Here is an 18,080-nt window from a genome sequence, read left to right on the forward strand (position 1 = left end):
GACGGGACTTGAAATCGGCACTCTTGCATTGAGATATGGAGCTGGCCTCTCAAAATGCCGCAGACTCCCCGGCGGGGAATTGAACCCCGGTCTCCCGCGTGACAGGCGGGGATACTAACCACTATACTACCAAGGATTGGACGACAGCGCGCTCTGTCGCATCCGTATTAGGTAGAATGTTCTTATGTGAAATTTGGATTCTGTTGTCAATTTGAGTTCTTCTTTAGATCATCTTCTACCTCTGTGGAGATGATTAAGGGAATAGTTATTGTTGTTTTCATGTTTTATTATTTGACTATCTATCTTTCAAGTAATCCGCCGCCGCTGCTGCTGCTGTAAAACAGCCTTTTCGTTGTGCCCTACCGTCTGTGTTAAACTTCGTCTGCTGCTGATCCACGCGCTCTCTCCCATTACCTGCTTCTAACAAACTGATTTGTGTACGACAGCACAAATCCAACAGCCTGGCTTCAATTCCCACTGCCAAATGGACTCAGCACGAAAGCTTCCCCTTTTCAAGCTCGTCCCCTCAGGTTCTACTACCACCCATCAATCGCTTCCTCATCAGAGAGCAGTGCTCCCGGAGGACGGTGGGGTGACTTTACTGTACGCTGCATCAGATCTCTCAGCCATGCATTTAACATCGAAACATAGAAATTAAGTGCAGGAGTAGGCCATTCAGCCCTTCAAGTCAGGCAGAATCCGAGGAGCAGGAAAATCAGGATGCTGCCTGACTTGCTTCGCGTTTCCAGCGCCACTCTGATCGAGACTCTGATTTCCAGCAACTGCAGTCCTCACTTGTTCCATTCAGCCCTTCAAGACATCACCACCATTCAATGTGATCATGACTGAACATGTAATTTCAGTAACCACTCCAGCTTCCTCTCCGTACCCCTGGATCCCTTTAGCTGCAAGGTCTACGTCCGGCTCCCTCTTGAGTGTATCTCACAAACCGGCATAGCCGCATCTTCCTGTGGGAGACAAGTCCACAGGTTCACCACTCTCTGAGAGAAAAATTCTTCCTGAATCGCTTGCCCTTCGTTCGGAGACTGTGACCCCTGGTTCTGGACGCCCCCAACATTGGGAACCGGTGAACGTTTGCTGGGATCCCTCAGTACCAAGCATGGATCTGCATGGGTTTCTCTTCAGAAGGGTCAGTGTGAATGGCCTGCTTCCACACTGTGGTGCTCCTATGATGCCAACAGTGTAGGTTGAGTACCTGCACGTGCTTTCTCAAGCTTGCCTCTGTGTTGACCTTCATGTTAACCCAGCCACTGGGCTTTGTCCTTCTATCGAGAAGAGCAGACGATGCCACTCAGATGACTTTGACTTTCCACTGTGGGTGTAGTACAGTCTGCCAGCAGCAGGGGATGGTGTTGCATCACCTTAATGGCAGGACCGGGTCCAAACTCTGAGGGGTCTGACCCCTTTTTGATTGGAGCGAGGGAGAGGGGAAAGCTCACTGTCATTTGTCGCTACCGGTTGCTTAAAGGTTTTAATTTGCACCCCATTTGCGTGGGAGTTATATGCCCACTGACGGGACGAAGTGACAACAAAATCAGAGTGGGAAACAGAAATTGCTGGAGCAAGTCAGCATCTGGAGTGGGGGTGGGGGAAGGGGAAGAAAGCAGACAAGGTTTCTGGTCCGGTGAGCCTTCTTGAGGACGGCAGTTTTCATTTGTCGCCAAAAAAGGAGGAAGTCTGAAATGATCATCTCCTTGGTAGATGAAAGGACAAGTTGGCCAGGGAGAGCAGAATTGAGAGTATCGTAGGTTTTGTTTGTTGACAAGAGCAGACCGCTCGGCCCTGGGATCGCACGCCCTTGGAGCGAACGGACGGGACTTGAAATCGGCACTCTTGCATTGAGATATGGAGCTGGCCTCTCAAAATGCCGCAGACTCCCCGGCGGGGAATTGACCCCCGGTCTCCCGCGTGACAGGCGGGGATACTAACCACTATACTACCGAGGATTGGACGACAGCGCGCTCTGTCGCATCCGTATTAGGTAGAATGTTCTTATGTGAAATTTGGATTCTGTTGTCAATTTGAGTTCTTCTTTAGATCATCTTCTACCTCTGTGGAGATGATTAAGGGAATAGTTATTGTTGTTTTCATGTTTTATTATTTGACTATCTATCTTTCAAGTAATCCGCCGCCGCTGCTGCTGCTGTAAAACAGCCTTTTCGTTGTGCCCTACCGTCTGTGTTAAACTTCGTCTGCTGCTGATCCACGCGCTCTCTCCCATTACCTGCTTCTAACAAACTGATTTGTGTACGACAGCAAAAATCCAACAGCCTGGCTTCAATTCCCACTGCCAAATGGACTCAGCACGAAAGCTTCCCCTTTTCAAGCTCGTCCCCTCAGGTTCTACTACCACCCATCAATCGCTTCCTCATCAGAGAGCAGTGCTCCCGGAGGACGGTGGGGTGACTTTACTGTACGCTGCATCAGATCTCTCAGCCATGCATTTAACATCGAAACATAGAAATTAAGTGCAGGAGTAGGCCATTCAGCCCTTCAAGTCAGGCAGAATCCGAGGAGCAGGAAAATCAGGATGCTGCCTGACTTGCTTCGCGTTTCCAGCGCCACTCTGATCGAGACTCTGATTTCCAGCAACTGCAGTCCTCACTTGTTCCATTCAGCCCTTCAAGACATCACCACCATTCAATGTGATCATGACTGAACATGTAATTTCAGTAACCACTCCAGCTTCCTCTCCGTACCCCTGGATCCCTTTAGCTGCAAGGTCTACGTCCGGCTCCCTCTTGAGTGTATCTCACAAACCGGCATAGCCGCATCTTCCTGTAGGAGACAAGTCCACAGGTTCACCACTCTCTGAGAGAAAAATTCTTCCTGAATCGCTTGCCCTTCGTTCGGAGACTGTGACCCCTGGTTCTGGACGCCCCCAACATTGGGAACCGGTGAACTTTTGCTGGGATCCCTCAGTACCAAGCATGGATCTGCATGGGTTTCTCTTCAGAAGGGTCAGTGTGAATGGCCTGCTTCCACACTGTGGTGCTCCTATGATGCCAACAGTGTAGGTTGAGTACCTGCACGTGCTTTCTCAAGCTTGCCTCTGTGTTGACCTTCATGTTAACCCAGCCACTGGGCTTTGTCCTTCTATCGAGAAGAGCAGACGATGCCACTCAGATGACTTTGACTTTCCACTGTGGGTGTAGTACAGTCTGCCAGCAGCAGGGGATGGTGTTGCATCACCTTAATGGCAGGACCGGGTCCAAACTCTGAGGGGTCTGACCCCTTTTTGATTGGAGCGAGGGAGAGGGGAAAGCTCACTGTCATTTGTCGCTACCGGTTGCTTAAAGGTTTTAATTTGCACCCCATTTGCGTGGGAGTTATATGCCCACTGACGGGACGAAGTGACAACAAAATCAGAGTGGGAAACAGAAATTGCTGGAGCAAGTCAGCATCTGGAGTGGGGGTGGGGGAAGGGGAAGAAAGCAGACAAGGTTTCTGGTCCGGTGAGCCTTCTTGAGGACGGCAGTTTTCATTTGTCGCCAAAAAAGGAGGAAGTCTGAAATGATCATCTCCTTGGTAGATGAAAGGACAATTTGGCCAGGGAGAGCAGAATTGAGAGTATCGTCGGTTTTGTTTGTTGACAAGAGAAAACCGCTCGGCCTTGGGAACGCACGCCTTTGGAGCGAACGGACGGGACTTGAAATCGGCACTCTTGCATTGAGATATGGAGCTGGCCTCTCAAAATGCCGCAGACTCCCCGGCGGGGAATTGAACCCCGGTCGCCCGCGTGACAGGCGGGGATACTAACCACTATACTACCAAGGACTGGACGACAGCGCGTTCTGTCGCATCCGTATTAGGTAGAATGTTCTTATGTGAAATTTGGATTCTGTTGTCAATTTGAGTTCTTCTTTAGATCATCTTCTACCTCTGTGGAGATGATTAAGGGAATAGTTATTGTTGTTTTCATGTTTTATTATTTGACTATCTATCTTTCAAGTAATCCGCCGCCGCTGCTGCTGCTGCTGTAAAACAGCCTTTTCGTTGTGCCCTACCGTCTGTGTTAAACTTCGTCTGCTGCTGATCCACGCGCTCTCTCCCATTACCTGCTTCTAACAAACTGATTTGTGTACGACAGCACAAATCCAACAGCCTGGCTTCAATTCCCACTGCCAAATGGACTCAGCACGAAAGCTTCCCCTTTTCAAGCTCGTCCCCTCAGGTTCTACTACCACCCATCAATCGCTTCCTCATCAGAGAGCAGTGCTCCCGGAGGACGGTGGGCTGACTTTACTGTACGCTGCATCAGATCTCTCAGCCATGCATTTAACATCGAAACATAGAAATTAAGTGCAGGAGTAGGCCATTCAGCCCTTCAAGTCAGGCAGAATCCGAGGAGCAGGAAAATCAGGATGCTGCCTGACTTGCTTCGCGTTTCCAGCGCCACTCTGATCGAGACTCTGATTTCCAGCGCCACTCTGATCGAGACTCTGATTTCCAGCGCCACTCTGATCGAGACTCTGATTTCCAGCAACTGCAGTCCTCACTTGTTCCATTCAGCCCTTCAAGACATCACCACCATTCAATGTGATCATGACTGAACATGTAATTTCAGTAACCACTCCACTCCAGCTTCCTCTCCTTCCTCTTCCTCCCCTGGATCCCTTTAGCTGCAAGGTCTACGTCCGGCTCCCTCTTGAGTGTATCTCACAAACCGGCATAGCCGCATCTTCCTGTGGGAGACAAGTCCACAGGTTCACCACTCTCTGAGAGAAAAATTCTTCCTGAATCGCTTGCCCTTCGTTCGGAGACTGTGTCCCCTGGTTCTGGACGCCCCCAACATTGGGAACCGGTGAACTTTTGCTGGGATCCCTCAGTACCAAGCATGGATCTGCATGGGTTTCTCTTCAGAAGGGTCAGTGTGAATGGCCTGCTTCAACACTGTGGTGCTCCTATGATGCCAACAGTGTAGGTTGTGTACCTGCACGTGCTTTCTCAAGCTTGCCTCTGTGCTGACCTTCATGTTAACCCAGCCACTGGGCTTTGTCCTTCTATCGAGAAGAGCAGACGATGCCACTCAGATGACTTTGACTTTCCACTGTGGGTGTCGTACAGTCTGCCAGCAGCAGGGGATGGTGTTGCATCACCTTAATGGCAGGACCGGGTCCAAACTCTGAGGGGTCTGACCCCTTTTTGATTGGAGCGAGGGAGAGGGGAAAGCTCACTGTCATTTGTCGCTACCGGTTGCTTAAAGGTTTTAATTTGCACCCCATTTGCGTGGGAGTTATATGCCCACTGACGGGACGAAGTGACAACAAAATCAGAGTGGGAAACAGAAATTGCTGGAGCAAGTCAGCATCTGGAGTGGGGGTGGGGGAAGGGGAAGAAAGCAGACAAGGTTTCTGGTCCGGTGAGCCTTCTTGAGGACGGCAGTTTTCATTTGTCGCCAAAAAAGGAGGAAGTCTGAAATGATCATCTCCTTGGTAGATGAAAGGACAAGTTGGCCAGGGAGAGCAGAATGGAGAGTATCGTAGGTTTTGTTTGTTGACAAGAGCAGACCGCTCGGCCCTGGGAACGCACGCCTTTGGCGCGAACGGACGGGACTTGAAATCGGCACTCTTGCATTGAGATATGGAGCTGGCCTCTCAAAATGCCGCAGATTCCCCGGCGGGGAATTGAACCCCGGTCTCCCGCGTGACAGGCGGGGATACTAACCACTATACTACCGAGGATTGGACGACAGCACGCTCTGTCGCATCCGTATTAGGTAGAATGTTCTTATGTGAAATTTGGATTTTGTTGTCAATTTGAGTTCTTCTTTAGATCATCTTCTACCTCTGTGGAGATGATTAAGGGAATAGTTATTGTTGTTTTCATGTTTTATTATTTGACTATCTATCTTTCAAGTAATCCGCCGCCGCTGCTGCTGCTGCTGTAAAACAGCCTTTTCGTTGTGCCCTACCGTCTGTGTTAAACTTCGTCTGCTGCTGATCCACGCGCTCTCTCCCATTACCTGCTTCTAACAAACTGATTTGTGTACGACAGCACAAATCCAACAGCCTGGCTTCAATTCCCACTGCCAAATGGACTCAGCACGAAAGCTTCCCCTTTTCAAGCTCGTCCCCTCAGGTTCTACTACCACCCATCAATCGCTTCCTCATCAGAGAGCAGTGCTCCCGGAGGACGGTGGGCTGACTTTACTGTACGCTGCATCAGATCTCTCAGCCATGCATTTAACATCGAAACATAGAAATTAAGTGCAGGAGTAGGCCATTCAGCCCTTCAAGTCAGGCAGAATCCGAGGAGCAGGAAAATCAGGATGCTGCCTGACTTGCTTCGCGTTTCCAGCGCCACTCTGATCGAGACTCTGATTTCCAGCGCCACTCTGATCGAGACTCTGATTTCCAGCGCCACTCTGATCGATACTCTGATTTCCAGCGCCACTCTGATCGATACTCTGATTTCCAGCAACTGCAGTCCTCACTTGTTCCATTCAGCCCTTCAAGACATCACCACCATTCAATGTGATCATGACTGAACATGTAATTTCAGTAACCACTCCACTCCAGCTTCCTCTCCTTCCTCTTCCTCCCCTGGATCCCTTTAGCTGCAAGGTCTACGTCCGGCTCCCTCTTGAGTGTATCTCACAAACCGGCATAGCCGCATCTTCCTGTGGGAGACAAGTCCACAGGTTCACCACTCTCTGAGAGAAAAATTCTTCCTGAATCGCTTGCCCTTCGTTCGGAGACTGTGACCCCTGGTTCTGGACGCCCCCAACATTGGGAACCGGTGAACTTTTGCTGGGATCCCTCAGTACCAAGCATGGATCTGCATGGGTTTCTCTTCAGAAGGGTCAGTGTGAATGGCCTGCTTCCACACTGTGGTGCTCCTATGATGCCAACAGTGTAGGTTGAGTACCTGCACGTGCTTTCTCAAGCTTGCCTCTGTGCTGACCTTCATGTTAACCCAGCCACTGGGCTTTGTCCTTCTATCGAGAAGAGCAGACGATGCCACTCAGATGACTTTGACTTTCCACTGTGGGTGTAGTACAGTCTGCCAGCAGCAGGGGATGGTGTTGCATCACCTTAATGGCAGGACCGGGTCCAAACTCTGAGGGGTCTGACCCCTTTTTGATTGGAGCGAGGGAGAGGGGAAAGCTCACTGTCATTTGTCGCTACCGGTTGCTTAAAGGTTTTAATTTGCACCCCATTTGCGTGGGAGTTATATGCCCACTGACGGGACGAAGTGACAACCAAATCAGAGTGGGAAACAGAAATTGCTGGAGCAAGTCAGCATCTGGAGTGGGGGTGGGGGAAGGGGAAGAAAGCAGACAAGGTTTCTGGTCCGGTGAGCCTTCTTGAGGACGGCAGTTTTCATTTGTCGCCAAAAAAGGAGGAAGTCTGAAATGATCATCTCCTTGGTAGATGAAAGGACAAGTTGGCCAGGGAGAGCAGAATTGAGAGTATCGTAGGTTTTGTTTGTTGACAAGAGCAGACCGCTCGGCCCTGGGAACGCACGGGACTTGAAATCGGCACTCTTGCATTGAGATATGGAGCTGGCCTCTCAAAATGCCGCAGACTCCCCGGCGGGGAATTGAACCCCGGTCTCCCGCGTGACAGGCGGGGATACTAACCACTATACTACCGAGGATTGGACGACAGCACACACTGTCGCATCCGTATTAGGTAGAATGTTCTTATGTGAAATTTGGATTTTGTTGTCAATTTGAGTTCTTCTTTAGATCATCTTCTACCTCTGTGGAGATGAATAAGGGAATAGTTATTGTTGTTTTCATGTTTTATTATTTGACTATCTATCTTTCAAGTAATCCGCCGCCGCTGCTGCTCCTGCTGTAAAACAGCCTTTTCGTTGTGCCCTACCGTCTGTGTTAAACTTCGTCTGCTGCTGATCCACGCGCTCTCTCCCATTACCTGCTTCTAACAAACTGATTTGTGTACGACAGCACAAATCCAACAGCCTGGCTTCAATTCCCACTGCCAAATGGACTCAGCACGAAAGCTTCCCCTTTTCAAGCTCGTCCCCTCAGGTTCTACTACCACCCATCAATCGCTTCCTCATCAGAGAGCAGTGCTCCCGGAGGACGGTGGGGTGACTTTCCTGTACGCTGCATCAGATCTCTCAGCCATGCATTTAACATCGAAACATAGAAATTAAGTGCAGGAGTAGGCCATTCAGCCCTTCAAGTCAGGCAGAATCCGAGGAGCAGGAAAATCAGGATGCTGCCTGACTTGCTTCGCGTTTCCAGCGCCACTCTGATCGAGACTCTGATTTCCAGCAACTGCAGTCCTCACTTGTTCCATTCAGCCCTTCAAGACATCACCACCATTCAATGTGATCATGACTGAACATGTAATTTCAGTAACCACTCCACTCCAGCTTCCTCTCCTTCCTCTTCCTCCCCTGGATCCCTTTAGCTGCAAGGTCTACGTCCGGCTCCCTCTTGAGTGTATCTCACAAACCGGCATAGCCGCATCTTCCTGTAGGAGACAAGTCCACAGGTACACCACTCTCTGAGAGAAAAATTCTTCCTGAATCGCTTGCCCTTCGTTCGGAGACTGTGACCCCTGGTTCTGGACGCCCCCAACATTGGGAACCGGTGAACTTTTGCTGGGATCCCTCAGTACCAAGCATGGATCTGCATGGGTTTCTCTTCAGAAGGGTCAGTGTGAATGGCCTGCTTCCACACTGTGGTGCTCCTATGATGCCAACAGTGTAGGTTGAGTACCTGCACGTGCTTTCTCAAGCTTGCCTCTGTGTTGACCTTCATGTTAACCCAGCCACTGGGCTTTGTCCTTCTATCGAGAAGAGCAGACGATGCCACTCAGATGACTTTGACTTTCCACTGTGGGTGTAGTACAGTCTGCCAGCAGCAGGGGATGGTGTTGCATCACCTTAATGGCAGGACCGGGTCCAAACTCTGAGGGGTCTGACCCCTTTTTGATTGGAGCGAGGGAGAGGGGAAAGCTCACTGTCATTTGTCGCTACCGGTTGCTTAAAGGTTTTAATTTGCACCCCGTTTGCGTGGGAGTTATATGCCCACTGACGGGACGAAGTGACAACAAAATCAGAGTGGGAAACAGAAATTGCTGGAGCAAGTCAGCATCTGGAGTGGGGGTGGGGGAAGGGGAAGAAAGCAGACAAGGTTTCTGGTCCGGTGAGCCTTCTTGAGGACGGCAGTTTTCATTTGTCGCCAAAAAAGGAGGAAGTCTGAAATGATCATCTCCTTGGTAGATGAAAGGACAAGTTGGCCAGGGAGAGCAGAATTGAGAGTATCGTAGGTTTTGTTTGTTGACAAGAGAAGACCGCTCGGCCCTGGGAACGCACGCCTTTGGAGCGAACGGACGGGACTTGAAATCGGCACTCTTGCATTGAGATATGGAGCTGGCCTCTCAAAATGCCGCAGACTCCCCGGCGGGGAATTGAACCCCTGTCTCCCGCGTGACAGGCGGGGATACTAACCACTATACTACCGAGGATTGGACGGCCGCACGCTCTGTCGCATCCGTATTAGGTAGAATGTTCTTATGTGAAATTTGGATTTTGTTGTCAATTTGAGTTCTTCTTTAGATCATCTTCTACCTCTGTGGAGATGATTAAGGGAATAGTTATTGTTGTTTTCATGTTTTATTATTTGACTATCTATCTTTCAAGTAATCCGCCGCCGCTGCTGCTGCTGCTGTAAAACAGCCTTTTCGTTGTGCCCTACCGTCTGTGTTAAACTTCGTCTGCTGCTGATCCACGCGCTCTCTCCCATTACCTGCTTCTAACAAACTGATTTGTGTACGACAGCACAAATCCAACAGCCTGGCTTCAATTCCCACTGCCAAATGGACTCAGCACGAAAGCTTCCCCTTTTCAAGCTCGTCCCCTCAGGTTCTACTACCACCCATCAATCGCTTCCTCATCAGAGAGCAGTGCTCCCGGAGGACGGTGGGCTGACTTTACTGTACGCTGCATCAGATCTCTCAGCCATGCATTTAACATCGAAACATAGAAATTAAGTGCAGGAGTAGGCCATTCAGCCCTTCAAGTCAGGCAGAATCCGAGGAGCAGGAAAATCAGGATGCTGCCTGACTTGCTTCGCGTTTCCAGCGCCACTCTGATCGAGACTCTGATTTCCAGCAACTGCAGTCCTCACTTGTTCCATTCAGCCCTTCAAGACATCACCACCATTCAATGTGATCATGACTGAACATGTAATTTCAGTAACCACTCCACTCCAGCTTCCTCTCCTTCCTCTTCCTCCCCTGGATCCCTTTAGCTGCAAGGTCTACGTCCGGCTCCCTCTTGAGTGTATCTCACAAACCGGCATAGCCGCATCTTCCTGTGGGAGACAAGTCCACAGGTTCACCACTCTCTGAGAGAAAAATTCTTCCTGAATCGCTTGCCCTTCGTTCGGAGACTGTGACCCCTGGTTCTGGACGCCCCCAACATTGGGAACCGGTGAACTTTTGCTGGGATCCCTCAGTACCAAGCATGGATCTGCATGGGTTTCTCTTCAGAAGGGTCAGTGTGAATGGCCTGCTTCCACACTGTGGTGCTCCTATGATGCCAACAGTGTAGGTTGAGTACCTGCACGTGCTTTCTCAAGCTTGCCTCTGTGTTGACCTTCATGTTAACCCAGCCACAGGGCTTTGTCCTTCTATCGAGAAGAGCAGACGATGCCACTCAGATGACTTTGACTTTCCACTGTGGGTGTAGTACAGTCTGCCAGCAGCAGGGGATGGTGTTGCATCACTTTAATGGCAGGACCGGGTCCAAACTCTGAGGGGTCTGACCCCTTTTTGATTGGAGCGAGGGAGATGGGAAAGCTCACTGTCATTTGTCGCTACCGGTTGCTTAAAGGTTTTAATTTGCACCCCGTTTGCGTGGGAGTTATATGCCCACTGACGGGACGAAGTGACAACAAAATCAGAGTGGGAAACAGAAATTGCTGGAGCAAGTCAGCATCTGGAGTGGGGGTGGGGGAAGGGGAAGAAAGCAGACAAGGTTTCTGGTCCGGTGAGCCTTCTTGAGGACGGCAGTTTTCATTTGTCGCCAAAAAAGGAGGAAGTCTCAAATGATCATCTCCTTGGTAGATGAAAGTCAAGTTGGCCAGGGAGAGCAGAATTGAGAGTGTCGTAGGTTTTGTTTGTTGACAAGAGAAGACCGCTCGGCCCTGGGAACGCACGCCTTTGGAGCGAACGGACGGGACTTGAAATCGGCACTCTTGCATTGAGATATGGAGCTGGCCTCTCAAAATGCCGCAGACTCCCCGGCGGGGAATTGAACCCCTGTCTCCCGCGTGACAGGCGAGGATACTAACCACTATACTACCGAGGATTGGACGACAGCACGCTCTGTCGCATCCGTATTAGGTAGAATGTTCTTATGTGAAATTTGGATTTTGTTGTCAATTTGAGTTCTTCTTTAGATCATCTTCTACCTCTGTGGAGATGATTAAGGGAATAGTTATTGTTGTTTTCATGTTTTATTATTTGACTATCTATCTTTCAAGTAATCCGCCGCCGCTGCTGCTGCTGCTGTAAAACAGCCTTTTCGTTGTGCCCTCCCGTCTGTGTTAAACTTCGTCTGCTGCTGATCCACGCGCTCTCTCCCATTACCTGCTTCTAACAAACTGATTTGTGTACGACAGCACAAATCCAACAGCCTGGCTTCAATTCCCACTGCCAAATGGACTCAGCACGAAAGCTTCCCCTTTTCAAGCTCGTCCCCTCAGGTTCTACTACCACCCATCAATCGCTTCCTCATCAGAGAGCAGTGCTCCCGGAGGACGGTGGGCTGACTTTACTGTACGCTGCATCAGATCTCTCAGCCATGCATTTAACATCGAAACATAGAAATTAAGTGCAGGAGTAGGCCATTCAGCCCTTCAAGTCAGGCAGAATCCGAGGAGCAGGAAAATCAGGATGCTGCCTGACTTGCTTCGCGTTTCCAGCGCCACTCTGATCGAGACTCTGATTTCCAGCAACTGCAGTCCTCACTTGTTCCATTCAGCCCTTCAAGACATCACCACCATTCAATGTGATCATGACTGAACATGTAATTTCAGTAACCACTCCACTCCAGCTTCCTCTCCTTCCTCTTCCTCCCCTGGATCCCTTTAGCTGCAAGGTCTACGTCCGGCTCCCTCTTGAGTGTATCTCACAAACCGGCATAGCCGCATCTTCCTGTAGGAGACAAGTCCACAGGTACACCACTCTCTGAGAGAAAAATTCTTCCTGAATCGCTTGCCCTTCGTTCGGAGACTGTGACCCCTGGTTCTGGACGCCCCCAACATTGGGAACCGGTGAACTTTTGCTGGGATCCCTCAGTACCAAGCATGGATCTGCATGGGTTTCTCTTCAGAAGGGTCAGTGTGAATGGCCTGCTTCCACACTGTGGTGCTCCTATGATGCCAACAGTGTAGGTTGAGTACCTGCACGTGCTTTCTCAAGCTTGCCTCTGTGTTGACCTTCATGTTAACCCAGCCACTGGGCTTTGTCCTTCTATCGAGAAGAGCAGACGATGCCACTCAGATGACTTTGACTTTCCACTGTGGGTGTAGTACAGTCTGCCAGCAGCAGGGGATGGTGTTGCATCACCTTAATGGCAGGACCGGGTCCAAACTCTGAGGGGTCTGACCCCTTTTTGATTGGAGCGAGGGAGAGGGGAAAGCTCACTGTCATTTGTCGCTACCGGTTGCTTAAAGGTTTTAATTTGCACCCCGTTTGCGTGGGAGTTATATGCCCACTGACGGGACGAAGTGACAACAAAATCAGAGTGGGAAACAGAAATTGCTGGAGCAAGTCAGCATCTGGAGTGGGGGTGGGGGAAGGGGAAGAAAGCAGACAAGGTTTCTGGTCCGGTGAGCCTTCTTGAGGACGGCAGTTTTCATTTGTCGCCAAAAAAGGAGGAAGTCTGAAATGATCATCTCCTTGGTAGATGAAAGGACAAGTTGGCCAGGGAGAGCAGAATTGAGAGTATCGTAGGTTTTGTTTGTTGACAAGAGCAGACCGCTCGGCCCTGGGAACGCACGCCTTTGGAGCGAACGGACGGGACTTGAAATCGGCACTCTTGCATTGAGATATGGAGCTGGCCTCTCAAAATGCCGCAGACTCCCCGGCGGGGAATTGAACCCCTGTCTCCCGCGTGACAGGCGGGGATACTAACCACTATACTACCGAGGATTGGACGACAGCACGCTCTGTCGCATCCGTATTAGGTAGAATGTTCTTATGTGAAATTTGGATTCTGTTGTCAATTTGAGTTCTTCTTTAGATCATCTTCTACCTCTGTGGAGATGATTAAGGGAATAGTTATTGTTGTTTTCATGTTTTATTATTTGACTATCTATCTTTCAAGTAATCCGCCGCCGCTGCTGCTGCTGCTGTAAAACAGCCTTTTCGTTGTGCCCTACCGTCTGTGTTAAACTTCGTCTGCTGCTGATCCACGCGCTCTCTCCCATTACCTGCTTCTAACAAACTGATTTGTGTACGACAGCACAAATCCAACAGCCTGGCTTCAATTCCCACTGCCAAATGGACTCAGCACGAAAGCTTCCCCTTTTCAAGCTCGTCCCCTCAGGTTCTACTACCACCCATCAATCGCTTCCTCATCAGAGAGCAGTGCTCCCGGAGGACGGTGGGCTGACTTTACTGTACGCTGCATCAGATCTCTCAGCCATGCATTTAACATCGAAACATAGAAATTAAGTGCAGGAGTAGGCCATTCAGCCCTTCAAGTCAGGCAGAATCCGAGGAGCAGGAAAATCAGGATGCTGCCTGACTTGCTTCGCGTTTCCAGCGCCACTCTGATCGAGACTCTGATTTCCAGCAACTGCAGTCCTCACTTGTTCCATTCAGCCCTTCAAGACATCACCACCATTCAATGTGATCATGACTGAACATGTAATTTCAGTAACCACTCCACTCCAGCTTCCTCTCCTTCCTCTTCCTCCCCTGGATCCCTTTAGCTGCAAGGTCTACGTCCGGCTCCCTCTTGAGTGTATCTCACAAACCGGCATAGCCGCATCTTCCTGTGGGAGACAAGTCCACAGGTTCACCACTCTCTGAGAGAAAAATTCTTCCTGAATCGCTTGCCCTTCGTTCGGAGACTGTGACCCCTGGTTCTGGACGCCCCCAACATTGGGAACCGGTGAACTTTTGCTGGGATCCCTCAGTACCAAGCATGGATCTGCATGGGTTTCTCTTCAGAAGGGTCAGTGTGAATGGCCTGCTTCCACACTGTGGTGCTCCTATGATGCCAACAGTGTAGGTTGAGTACCTGCACGTGCTTTCTCAAGCTTGCCTCTGTGTTGACCTTCATGTTAACCCAGCCACTGGGCTTTGTCCTTCTATCGAGAAGAGCAGACGATGCCACTCAGATGACTTTGACTTTCCACTGTGGGTGTAGTACAGTCTGCCAGCAGCAGGGGATGGTGTTGCATCACCTTAATGGCAGGATCGGGTCCAAACTCTGAGGGGTCTGACCCCTTTTTGATTGGAGCGAGGGAGAGGGGAAAGCTCACTGTCATTTGTCGCTACCGGTGGCTTAAAGGTTTTAATTTGCACCCCGTTTGCGTGGGAGTTATATGCCCACTGACGGGACGAAGTGACAACAAAATCAGAGTGGGAAACAGAAATTGCTGGAGCAAGTCAGCATCTGGAGTGGGGGTGGGGGAAGGGGAAGAAAGCAGACAAGGTTTCTGGTCCGGTGAGCCTTCTTGAGGACGGCAGTTTTCATTTGTCGCCAAAAAAGGAGGAAGTCTGAAATGATCATCTCCTTGGTAGATGAAAGGACAAGTTGGCCAGGGAGAGCAGAATTGAGAGTATCGTAGGTTTTGTTTGTTGACAAGAGCAGACCGCTCGGCCCTGGGAACGCACGCCTTTGGAGCGAACGGACGGGACTTGAAATCGACACTCTTGCATTGAGATATGGAGCTGGCCTCTCAAAATGCCGCAGACTCCCCGGCGGGGAATTGAACCCCTGTCTCCCGCGTGACAGGCGGGGATACTAACCACTATACTACCGAGGAATGGACGACAGCACGCTCTGTCGCATCCGTATTAGGTAGATTGTTCTTATGTGAAATTTGGATTCTGTTGTCAATTTGAGTTCTTCTTTAGATCATCTTCTACCTCTGTGGAGATGATTAAGGGAATAGTTATTGTTGTTTTCATGTTTTATTATTTGACTATCTATCTTTCAAGTAATCCGCCGCCGCTGCTGCTGCTGCTGTAAAACAGCCTTTTCGTTGTGCCCTACCGTCTGTGTTAAACTTCGTCTGCTGCTGATCCACGCGCTCTCTCCCATTACCTGCTTCTAACAAACTGATTTGTGTACGACAGCACAAATCCAACAGCCTGGCTTCAATTCCCACTGCCAAATGGACTCAGCACGAAAGCTTCCCCTTTTCAAGCTCGTCCCCTCAGGTTCTACTACCACCCATCAATCGCTTCCTCATCAGAGAGCAGTGCTCCCGGAGGACGGTGGGCTGACTTTACTGTACGCTGCATCAGATCTCTCAGCCATGCATTTAACATCGAAACATAGAAATTAAGTGCAGGAGTAGGCCATTCAGCCCTTCAAGTCAGGCAGAATCCGAGGAGCAGGAAAATCAGGATGCTGCCTGACTTGCTTCGCGTTTCCAGCGCCACTCTGATCGAGACTCTGATTTCCAGCGCCACTCTGATCGAGACTCTGATTTCCAGCAACTGCAGTCCTCACTTGTTCCATTCAGCCCTTCAAGACATCACCACCATTCAATGTGATCATGACTGAACATGTAATTTCAGTAACCACTCCACTCCAGCTTCCTCTCCTTCCTCTTCCTCCCCTGGATCCCTTTAGCTGCAAGGTCTACGTCCGGCTCCCTCTTGAGTGTATCTCACAAACCGGCATAGCCGCATCTTCCTGTGGGAGACAAGTCCACAGGTTCACCACTCTCTGAGAGAAAAATTCTTCCTGAATCGCTTGCCCTTCGTTCGGAGACTGTGACCCCTGGTTCTGGACGCCCCCAACATTGGGAACCGGTGAACTTTTGCTGGGATCCCTCAGTACCAAGCATGGATCTGCATGGGTTTCTCTTCAGAAGGGTCAGTGTGAATGGCCTGCTTCCACACTGTGGTGCTCCTATGATGCCAACAGTGTAGGTTGAGTACCTGCACGTGCTTTCTCAAGCTTGCCTCTGTGTTGACCTTCATGTTAACCCAGCCACAGGGCTTTGTCCTTCTATCGAGAAGAGCAGACGATGCCACTCAGATGACTTTGACTTTCCACTGTGGGTGTAGTACAGTCTGCCAGCAGCAGGGGATGGTGTTGCATCACCTTAATGGCAGGACCGGGTCCAAACTCTGAGGGGTCTGACCCCTTTTTGATTGGAGCGAGGGAGAGGGGAAAGCTCACTGTCATTTGTCGCTACCGGTTGCTTAAAGGTTTTAATTTGCACCCCATTTGCGTGGGAGTTATATGCCCACTGACGGGACGAAGTGACAACAAAATCAGAGTGGGAAACAGAAATTGCTGGAGCAAGTCAGCATCTGGAGTGGGGGTGGGGGAAGGGGAAGAAAGCAGACAAGGTTTCTGGTCCGGTGAGCCTTCTTGAGGACGGCAGTTTTCATTTGTCGCCAAAAAAGGAGGAAGTCTGAAATGATCATCTCCTTGGTAGATGAAAGGACAAGTTGGCCAGGGAGAGCAGAATTGAGAGTATCGTAGGTTTTGTTTGTTGACAAGAGCAGACCGCTCGGCCCTGGGAACGCACGCCTTTGGAGCGAACGGACGGGACTTGAAATCGGCACTCTTGCATTGAGATATGGAGCTGGCCTCTCAAAATGCCGCAGACTCCCCGGCGGGGAATTGAACCCCGGTCGCCCGCGTGACAGGCGGGGATACTAACCACTATACTACCGAGGATTGGACGACAGCACGCTCTGTCGCATCCGTATTAGGTAGAATGTTCTTATGTGAAATTTGGATTTTGTTGTCAATTTGAGTTCTTCTTTAGATCATCTTCTACCTCTGTGGAGATGATTAAGGGAATAGTTATTGTTGTTTTCATGTTTTATTATTTGACTATCTATCTTTCAAGTAATCCGCCGCCGCTGCTGCTGCTGCTGTAAAACAGCCTTTTCGTTGTGCCCTACCGTCTGTGTTAAACTTCGTCTGCTGCTGATCCACGCGCTCTCTCCCATTACCTGCTTCTAACAAACTGATTTGTGTACGACAGCACAAATCCAACAGCCTGGCTTCAATTCCCACTGCCAAATGGACTCAGCACGAAAGCTTCCCATTTTCAAGCTCGTCCCCTCAGGTTCTACTACCACCCATCAATCGCTTCCTCATCAGAGAGCAGTGCTCCCGGAGGACGGTGGGCTGACTTTACTGTACGCTGCATCAGATCTCTCAGCCATGCATTTAACATCGAAACATAGAAATTAAGTGCAGGAGTAGGCCATTCAGCCCTTCAAGTCAGGCAGAATCCGAGGAGCAGGAAAATCAGGATGCTGCCTGACTTGCTTCGCGTTTCCAGCGCCACTCTGATCGAGACTCTGATTTCCAGCAACTGCAGTCCTCACTTGTTCCATTCAGCCCTTCAAGACATCACCACCATTCAATGTGATCATGACTGAACATGTAATTTCAGTAACCACTCCACTCCAGCTTCCTCTCCTTCCTCTTCCTCCCCTGGATCCCTTTAGCTGCAAGGTCTACGTCCGGCTCCCTCTTGAGTGTATCTCACAAACCGGCATAGCCGCATCTTCCTGTAGGAGACAAGTCCACAGGTACACCACTCTCTGAGAGAAAAATTCTTCCTGAATCGCTTGCCCTTCGTTCGGAGACTGTGACCCCTGGTTCTGGACGCCCCCAACATTGGGAACCGGTGAACTTTTGCTGGGATCCCTCAGTACCAAGCATGGATCTGCATGGGTTTCTCTTCAGAAGGGTCAGTGTGAATGGCCTGCTTCCACACTGTGGTGCTCCTATGATGCCAACAGTGTAGGTTGAGTACCTGCACGTGCTTTCTCAAGCTTGCCTCTGTGTTGACCTTCATGTTAACCCAGCCACAGGGCTTTGTCCTTCTATCGAGAAGAGCAGACGATGCCACT

At 50.1% G+C, this 18,080-nt stretch overlaps 10 non-coding genes across 10 annotated transcripts; all 10 read right to left on the bottom strand.

Moving 5' to 3' along the window:
• Window positions 1–64: 64 nt before the first annotated feature.
• trnad-guc (transfer RNA aspartic acid (anticodon GUC)) lies at window positions 65–136 on the bottom strand. The gene has a single exon. It is a non-coding gene; the product is annotated as a tRNA-Asp (tRNA).
• A 1,759-nt stretch (window positions 137–1,895) lies between these two features.
• trnad-guc (transfer RNA aspartic acid (anticodon GUC)) lies at window positions 1,896–1,967 on the bottom strand. Its single transcript has one exon. It is a non-coding gene; the product is annotated as a tRNA-Asp (tRNA).
• Window positions 1,968–3,726: 1,759 nt separating this feature from the next.
• On the bottom strand, window positions 3,727–3,798 carry trnad-guc (transfer RNA aspartic acid (anticodon GUC)). Its single transcript has one exon. It is a non-coding gene; the product is annotated as a tRNA-Asp (tRNA).
• Window positions 3,799–5,633: 1,835 nt separating this feature from the next.
• On the bottom strand, window positions 5,634–5,705 carry trnad-guc (transfer RNA aspartic acid (anticodon GUC)). The gene has a single exon. It is a non-coding gene; the product is annotated as a tRNA-Asp (tRNA).
• A 1,846-nt stretch (window positions 5,706–7,551) lies between these two features.
• On the bottom strand, window positions 7,552–7,623 carry trnad-guc (transfer RNA aspartic acid (anticodon GUC)). Its single transcript has one exon. It is a non-coding gene; the product is annotated as a tRNA-Asp (tRNA).
• A 1,775-nt stretch (window positions 7,624–9,398) lies between these two features.
• Window positions 9,399–9,470, bottom strand: trnad-guc (transfer RNA aspartic acid (anticodon GUC)). Its single transcript has one exon. It is a non-coding gene; the product is annotated as a tRNA-Asp (tRNA).
• A 1,774-nt stretch (window positions 9,471–11,244) lies between these two features.
• Window positions 11,245–11,316, bottom strand: trnad-guc (transfer RNA aspartic acid (anticodon GUC)). Its single transcript has one exon. It is a non-coding gene; the product is annotated as a tRNA-Asp (tRNA).
• A 1,775-nt stretch (window positions 11,317–13,091) lies between these two features.
• On the bottom strand, window positions 13,092–13,163 carry trnad-guc (transfer RNA aspartic acid (anticodon GUC)). Its single transcript has one exon. It is a non-coding gene; the product is annotated as a tRNA-Asp (tRNA).
• A 1,775-nt stretch (window positions 13,164–14,938) lies between these two features.
• trnad-guc (transfer RNA aspartic acid (anticodon GUC)) lies at window positions 14,939–15,010 on the bottom strand. The gene has a single exon. It is a non-coding gene; the product is annotated as a tRNA-Asp (tRNA).
• Window positions 15,011–16,815: 1,805 nt separating this feature from the next.
• Window positions 16,816–16,887, bottom strand: trnad-guc (transfer RNA aspartic acid (anticodon GUC)). The gene has a single exon. It is a non-coding gene; the product is annotated as a tRNA-Asp (tRNA).
• Window positions 16,888–18,080: the final 1,193 nt, after the last annotated feature.

The sequence above is a fragment of the Chiloscyllium punctatum genome, chromosome 30 (assembly GCF_047496795.1).
Source record: "Chiloscyllium punctatum isolate Juve2018m chromosome 30, sChiPun1.3, whole genome shotgun sequence".
In the NCBI taxonomy this organism is placed as follows: Eukaryota; Metazoa; Chordata; class Chondrichthyes; order Orectolobiformes; family Hemiscylliidae; genus Chiloscyllium; species Chiloscyllium punctatum.